We start from the raw sequence: 8,546 nt of genomic DNA on the forward strand, positions 1-8,546 counted from the left end.
CAATGTCAGTTTATTTTCTTTGATAAGTGATCGGAAAACATATTGTATTTGCTGGTATTGTTGGTATTTTTGATCTGTATTACGAATGCTGTATTCTGTTCTTAGACCAATGGGCAATTTTAATTGCAAGTTTTATGGAAGAGGTCTTTACATGATTTTATACCCAGATTTGTCCATTTACATATATTGATTGGTCTCAAGTGATTTTTCTGTTGTTGTTTTTTTAATCAAGATTCTGATGGATCAGGGAGTATAAAAAGTACCATTGGTAATACCAAGCTTTTTAGTGCAGTTTGTCCAGGTTAAAAGTCTGTGGTAAATGGTGAAACATTGATTCATGTTGTTTATCTTATTAAAGTGCAAAGGAAATTAGACAGCCTCCTGGCGTTCAGAGAAAAGGACATGACTCATGCATTTTTCTCTCAATGCCATATGTGAGAGACACACATTAGATTTGTTAGTATGTATTTTTTAACCCCAGTATCACCCGAATGGCTCTATCGTATTATATAAATGTGATATTGAATTTTGTGGATCTTTGATATATTATGTCATCCGCATAAGGGATATTTTGTGTTCAGTATCATTTATTTTTAGTCTTTTAATGTTTGTGAAATTTTTTTGTATTGAGGAGTTGTATTTTGAGCTAAATACTAATGTTAGCATGCTAGTATGTTCACAATAACAATGCTAGCATGCTTTAAAAAGTCTTTTCAAAGTCCTCTAGTGTATGGTAGGCGACAGGGGCCATGCAGGAAACTTCAACTTCAACTTCAAGCACCTTTATTTATACCAGAGGAGCAATCCAGTTTCACAATCTACCCAGACCAGACACAAACTGACAACACGCAACATTCAGCAATAGCAGTAGTATATCAGAGAGATCATTACATGGGCAAGATACACACTGGCACCTTGTATGGTCCTGAGCATACTGACCCACACGAGGACCGGGCAGAATAAATTAAACAAACAAATAATTTAAAAAAATATAAATATGAAAAAAACAAGATGTTCTGATGCATTGCACATCACTCAAATACATTCATGTCAGTACATTTTCAGATAGAATGTATGTATGGGCTTGCCAGCCATGTGAAGAAAGAGGCCCAATGATAAACCAATCGTCTGAGTAGAAAAAAAACAGTCATTTAACATGATTAATGTCAACATTTAGCAGCCTGAATGCAGAAGGAATAAAGGACTGATTTGTTTTTGCGAGGGGTAATTTGCAGCCTTGACCTAATTGAATTAAAGTGAATTCACTTGATAGAAAATAATCACAGTGACTTATAATTAATATAAGTATAAGTATAATACAGACTGTTCCTGTCCCTAAATGCATTCTTTGTTGTCCACGTCTGATGATCGACTCTGTATTTGCATCAAACTTAAGTTGGTAATCCAACAGGGTCCCCAGGTACTAATAACTGTCAACAATCTCAGCTTATAAATTTATAAAACCGTGCTGTTGTTAAAGAAGGCTGGAAAGCTAAGATGGCTGCAAAATAGACCATCAAACTAGGAACAGGTGGAGATGGGCAAGTATATGTACTGCAGAGGTTGATTAGTAAATGTGAAGCAGCTGAGTGAGTGAGCAGATGAGGTCAGGTGATCTTTGATATCAAGGGGAGTTAATAGATGGTAAACAGAGCAAGCAAACAGAATGAATGTTTGGACTTCTGTGTGGATCGAAGTGTTGAAAATGGATCCTTGTATTTTTGTGTAGCTGACATGAGGCACTAAATGAAAATGAAAAAAATAAATGAATATTTGGGGTATCTTTGATTTTGGATTTCTTTGTTTCACTCTTGAACACAGGTTTTGTTGAGGCATTGAACTGCACCAGCCCAACTCCTGAAGCCTTGTTTGATGCACTTGAGAAGGAAGTATTCACTAAAAAACGACTGCGACCTGTAAAAAGCTTTACAAATCCTCTAAAAATATCTGTAGAAATGACTTTGGAGGGAATTTTAGGAGTGGTGAGTACATGAGTTGTCCAAAATATTATTTATGCTTGTGCATAAATGTGTTATTTTTTTAAACTACAGTTAATGAATTTTGTTCATCATTATAATTATAGTATCTGTCATTCCTAGAATGAAAAAGCCCAGTCATTGACAACATTCATATGGCAAGTCCTGGTAAGTTTTCAGTGCACTTAAAAACTTAACTTAAAAAAACTACATTTGTTTATTAGAATTAATTTGCTTGCCATAAATTTACCCTATGGTCAAATACCATGATCTTGACAATGCAAAACAGTACAATGTCTTATTTTTATGGTGTATTTTATGTTTTTCAGCATTAAGTTACATTTGATTATTTTTACAAATCTATGCAGTAGTCCATGATATACGACTTTACAGTTTACCTACTGTCTGTGTCTCTCAGCCTCAAGCTCAGTGGTTCCTCCTGAAGATGTGATATTTTAAAAATGTGAAACAAATAAAAAGGCACAGTAATTTTCCTTGCACTGTATAGATTGGTGCTCTAATGAATTTTTATGACAGCACAATGGTGTCTGTGGGAAAACAAACCGAGGTTCTTTGTGATGAAGGTTCTTTCACATTTGACCCAGTGCAACTGTGCTGTTTTTAACAGCTTTTGGACAGCCATTGAAGTCTCTTCAGAGACAAAGTCATGATGTCATATCTAGGCTGGTCAAGCTTCATTCCTCTAGCATGTAAAACCCAATGCAGTCTTTTCAGGATTTCTTTCATCAGTATCTTTGAAAAAAATGAAGCATGTTACTGAGGTTTACTTTCCATATTCTAAGATGAATGTAATTCATCTTTGTAGCCATTAAAAAAAAAACAACCTATGGCTCCCATGAAAATTTAAAAGTGTGGGAACTTACATCATCTTAACTTGGTTTTGTTAGTTTTGCATAAATTTCACCCTCCTGAAGTATTTTATTCAGCATTTCAGTTGTGATATCTGCTGTCTAAAATGAAAGTTACGGTTATTTTTATCTAAACACATGGAATGAACCACACAACATTTTGTTGACTGAAGTAAATGTGTTTTTACGACATGACAAAAAATTTCTAGATTCAGTTCAGCTGTCTCTAGAAAAATGAAACAAGCAATGAAAAGCTTTGGTTACGCTAAAAACATGAAAATAGGATCCATATATTGTTTGTTGCGGTCATCTGTGGGATTTCTTGACAGTAAGAAAAACATAGAACACCACCAGTCTTATCATTTGAATTAAAGTATATAAAGTACTAACACAGCTAAAATGGATGTTGTTCTGTTTCATGTAGGAGTGGAATATAGAGGGACTGAGCTGGGATGAGAAGAATGTGGAACAAGCAGAGTCTCCGTCCTCGAGAAAAGCTTTGGATTCCAGATGTCATTATCTCAGAGTTGTAAGTCAAACTTTTGCTCAGGAGTGTGTATAAAAATAATAACAGTTATTATTATTATTATTATTATTATTATTATTATTATTGTTGTTGTTGTTGTTGTTGTTGTTGTTGTTGTTGTTGTTTGTTGTGGCAGCACTAACAATTTAAATGTGTATAGCACTTTTCAAGTGCTATATATATGATTATTTAAAGCTTTTTTATTATTCTGTTTTATTCTCTTCCAGCATGGAGGACGACAAATCTCCCAAAACTCCCTATGTTTACTTATATAACACAGGCCGTGTATTTGACGATAAACCAGTAAGAGTGGTCAGCTCCTGCCGATTAGAAATCTACACTTTCCCCTTCGATGTCCAAAACTGCACACTGACCTTTGGAACATATCTACACTTTGGTAAGTCTGTGCAAAAAACACAGCCCAGTCACCAGAAGAAAATATTGGCATTGTATATGTCTGCATACCACAAATATCATACTTTACATTATTACACTTTAGAGGTATCATCATCATATCATATCCATAGGTCCATAACTTAAATTTTTGTTTTCATTTCATTTTACTTGGAGTACACTGAAAAGTGTCACTTTTTAATTAAATACTTTTTTCCAATCAATTATGCATTTTCAGAAACACAAACCAAATACTTAACACAAAAGTTACATGAAATGTTGGTAGGATTAAATAAAGTAGCTTGAACTGAGAAATTCGAACTTGAACTTGATGAACTAAACTGCGATTATTATTACTTTCCTCCACTTGTGCAGAAGACTGGGCATCTAAACTTTCCTTAAATTTTATTACAGCTGAAGATGCATGGATGACTGAAAGCATTTCAGTTGAAGAGTTGTTGGCGGAGTCCAGAAAAGTGATGCTGACCAGAGGGGAATGGGAGCTTGTAAATATCGAAGCAGCTAAAGAGACCCTGGACATACAAGCTGGAAGCTACTCTGAGATCAGATACTTTGTAAGAAATCTTATTTTATTCTTTATTCATGATGAATGATGAATTATTGATCTGTTAAGTATCACTTTTAAATCTGTTGCAACCCTTAAACAAACCCAATGTAGAATTTCCATGACAATGTTTGTGATTAAGCTTGGAACAATAATTGATAGGACACACAAAAAGTGAAGAAATAAAACAAAATTCAATAAAATGTTTTTATTTTTTAGAAGTGAGTTCAGTGGGTGTTGTTTTTGTGGATAATTTGCCATTGTGGAATCATGTAAACAATTAACAAAAGGGAACTGGTGAGTGATCCTTGGGGGACACCAAACGTGTGAGATTCCACCAAAAAAGCATCAGAAACTACAAACGTTTTATGGGCGCTGGTACACAAGGTTACTATATGGGGGCAAAGGTCTAATTTATTAATGATAATAAGACCAATATTGTAAATTCTAAAAGACAAAGGCTTTGCACCTTTTTCTGTTCCTAGATCATTTTAAAAAGAAGGCCACTCCTCTATGTGATAAACCTCCTCATACCCAGCTGCTTCCTCATCACATTGGACCTCTTCAGCTTCCTGCTGCCGCCCCAGAGTGTCGACCGGGCCTCCTTCAAGATGACCCTCATCCTGGGCTACACTGTTTTCCTGCTCATCATGAACGACCTGCTCCCTGTCACTGGAGATTCAACACCTCTCATGAGTGAGTGACACTCATGATTTAAGTAGATTTAAATTACCCAACTACAGCTATGATTAAGATGAAGGCCATTCTTTTGTGTTTTTTTCTTGTTTTCTGCAGACATTTTCTTCTCAGTCAGTCTCGCTCTGATGGTGGCCAGCACACTGGAGACGGTGTTTGTCACTAACATCCAGTTCAGCTCCACCCAGTACAGTGCAATGCCTAGATGGCTCAGTGTGCTCGTGTTACGATACCTAGCTGTTGTTGTTTGTCTCCCCCCCCAAAAAAGGACCAATCGTGTCACAGTCACCCTTCCACCACCTGCTAGAGGTAAAATGCCATTTTCCTTTTTTTTAATATATTATGTTTCATGCAATTTGAAAAAAGTTCTGATGATATTAAATGTATTACAAAATTGATGGTGAAGGTTCATTCTGCATTATTCAGTTTCATCATGAATTAGCCTTTATAATAAAGTTTTTTATCAGAGGAAGAGTGCCTTGGTTTAGCCCTCCTTTTTTTCAACTATCCTCATTTATTAACCAAAGAGCACCTTCTTATTGCTTTAATGTTTTACTTGCTTATAAAACGCTGAAGCCCTCCCACTTTGTCTCCATTCATTCTGTATTCTTGATCTTGAAAATAGTTATTTGAAAAAATAATCTTAAATCAAGTTTAACTGACTAGCTTTTTCCCAAAGCTTGAGACTGCATGTCATTGTCTTTACCATAAAGTTTGGCAAAATGTTGTCATCCCAAGTTGTCACATATCGTCGCTTTGTCAGTGGACTTCCATGTCTACATACTAAATTCGAGGTTTCTTTCTGAATCTTTCTTTTAAGCAATAAATAGTGACATCATCTCTTCAAGAGATCTACTGAGTATCTCTGGTGATACACCTCAGGAGAAACCCCCTCCCGAGCCGGCCCTGGATGAGCTTAGGAAAATGAGCAGAGATCTCACAGCCATCCGCCTCCAGATGGACAAACACTTCGAGGGGAACATTACCTCACAGGAATGGCAAATGATCGGATTAGTCATTGACCGTCTGCTGTTCGGCCTGTACATTGTCTTTATCTCAACCTGCTTTGTCACCATCATAAGTCTCTGGTATGCTAGTCACAGAGCTTTAAGAGTTGACTGACTGAGTTTACTCACCCAGTTATAGTGATCATCAACAAAAAATTGATCAGTTGGCAGCTTACAGTTAGAAAGACAAAATGAAATAAATAATCAATGTTGAGACTGAAGTTTGACTCCTCATTGAAGTTTCTGTTGAATAAATAGGATAGACTATGGTGCAGACTGTATTTTAAAAGGTCATGTGGACACTTAAAGTTTATAACACCATGTTGATGTAATTGATTTATTATCTGGGTCATGTATCCAAGTCTTATTGTACAATAGCAGAGGGCTGGGTATGTGGGTGAAGAAGCCGTCCCTTCGACGACAGCAGCGGATGTAGATGCAGCACCCAGTACCTCCTCAAATCCTTTCAATTTTTTGCTGAATTTTCTTTTTTATGACTCCATGGCCCCTTCTGCTGAAGCACAACTTTTTCTATGATAAAGAAGCACTTCAACATCAGGAAAAGTTTTGTGGGTTTTCGGACTGAATTCAGCAGAGGATTCCCACTTGCAGTGTGTGCCAATCAGTAAGTCAGACCAGTACGGAGAAATGACACCAAAAGCGCCAAATGAAGAGGGCTACCTAGCCTTGTTCTGGCTAATGTCCAGTTGCAGGAGAATAAAGTGGATGAGATGCGACTCACTCAGCAGCTGGAAATCGGAGTCAGCTCTGCGTACATCTTCACAGGGACATGGTTAAACCTTAACATCCCAAATCAAGCTGTTGCACTGGATGGGCAAAGATGTAACAGGATCGAGGACAAATTGCAATTTAATTTTTTAAACTTTGTTAAAATATAACTAGTAAATCTACCTTCTACCCTCTAACAATAATAATAATAATAACTTTATTCAGGACACAGAAAAGGTTCATAGTGTACAACATATAAACACAATAGTCTATGTAACAATAAAAAGGATTTTTAAAAAACAGGAAATACACAACACTACAATAGCCAAGTGGATTTTTTAAAAAAAGCACAAATTCAAGAAACTGCATCCACAAACAAACTGGAGTGCCAGTGGCGCCACAGTCTGAATGAAAACCTGACTGAGTTGAATAATACAGTTTTCTAAAACAGAAAGCCTGCACATATCAACACATACAATTTGCATTATGGCAGAACAGGTAAGCACACTAACTTTAACAAACATTTGGCTGGCACTAAACCATCTTGTAAGCTTAAGAGGCGATCTCATGCCATCATTATAGACCACATTAGGTCTCTGCAGGTTTCTCTTCCTGTCTGAATGCCACCAGTGAGCAGTATATAGAGGGACACAAAATGCTGTAAATAAAGCTTTCCTCACTGAGTGCTAAAACTTTGTTTTTTCGTCATCCATTTAAGAATTGTAACTTACCTTGTCAGCTGCAGCTATTTCCTCTTCTCTTTCTCAGCGATTGGAAAGCGGTAAAATCACAAAAACTTTTTTTCTGGTACTCTGTTCAAACAATGGGGAACACAGCAATGTGGCATTGTAAACAAAACAAGGTTGGAAACAGTTTTCTGAAAGGGTGTTGCGTCAGACTGAAAGGCCTGTAGTTCTCCATGCTATTTGTTTTGCCAGTCCTTAAACAGCTATCCTTTCAATAACTTCCTAATGATTACCAGCACCGGAGAATGTAAGAGATTGTTTGTGTGTGTGTGTTTATATTTTAGAACAGGGATTCTCTAAGTCTGAAACTGTTGCGTAGATTACATTCAAAGCCTTCTTTGAATGCCATTTCATTGTGTATCTTTATTCATAAAATAAAGAATATTACAAATGTAAAATCTGAAATATGAATTAAACATGAAAACATTCCTTATTTGTTTATTTTATTTTCATAAGCCTAAAAAGTTTTCTTTTTCTTCTTCTTGTTTTAAGTGCCAAACCATAAGCAACTGAACATGCCTGAGTTTCTTTAAGAAATTTCTTATCTTATCTCATCTGAGAGAGAATCGAAGAAGCCCTTTAACACATTCTCATACTTCTTGTTCTTATTCTCCTTGTGATATATCAGAGTATGAAGGAAATTCAAAAGGTTGGCCAAAATGTTTTACTTGCAAGTAATTTATTGACTTTTCAACATTTTTTTATTGAATTTTCCTTAGATGCACATCAACATCAATTAATATAGCAGAACCGTGAATTTCATCCAATACGTTTGTAGTATAGACAAATAGAAAATAATAATAATAATAATAAAATAAGATGTTCCATAAATGATATAAATTGAAATATAACGAAACATGACATGTCAATTGGTGAAAAAGAGAACCAAGAAGTAAACCAACAGAGAAGCAAAAAACAAGAAAGGAAAAAAAAGAGAGAAAAGAAAAAGGGGAAAGAAAAACATGACAGGACACATTGACACACACACATAGACAGACCAACAACAACAACAACAAAAAGAAAATTAAATAAATAAATG

The 8,546-nt window shown here is 35.8% G+C and overlaps 1 pseudogene; it reads left to right on the forward strand.

Moving 5' to 3' along the window:
- Positions 1–1,765: 1,765 nt before the first annotated feature.
- LOC121963345 lies at positions 1,766–6,147 on the forward strand (annotated as a pseudogene).
- Positions 6,148–8,546: the final 2,399 nt, after the last annotated feature.

Source organism: Plectropomus leopardus, chromosome 3 (assembly GCF_008729295.1).
Source record: "Plectropomus leopardus isolate mb chromosome 3, YSFRI_Pleo_2.0, whole genome shotgun sequence".
In the NCBI taxonomy this organism is placed as follows: Eukaryota; Metazoa; Chordata; class Actinopteri; order Perciformes; family Serranidae; genus Plectropomus; species Plectropomus leopardus.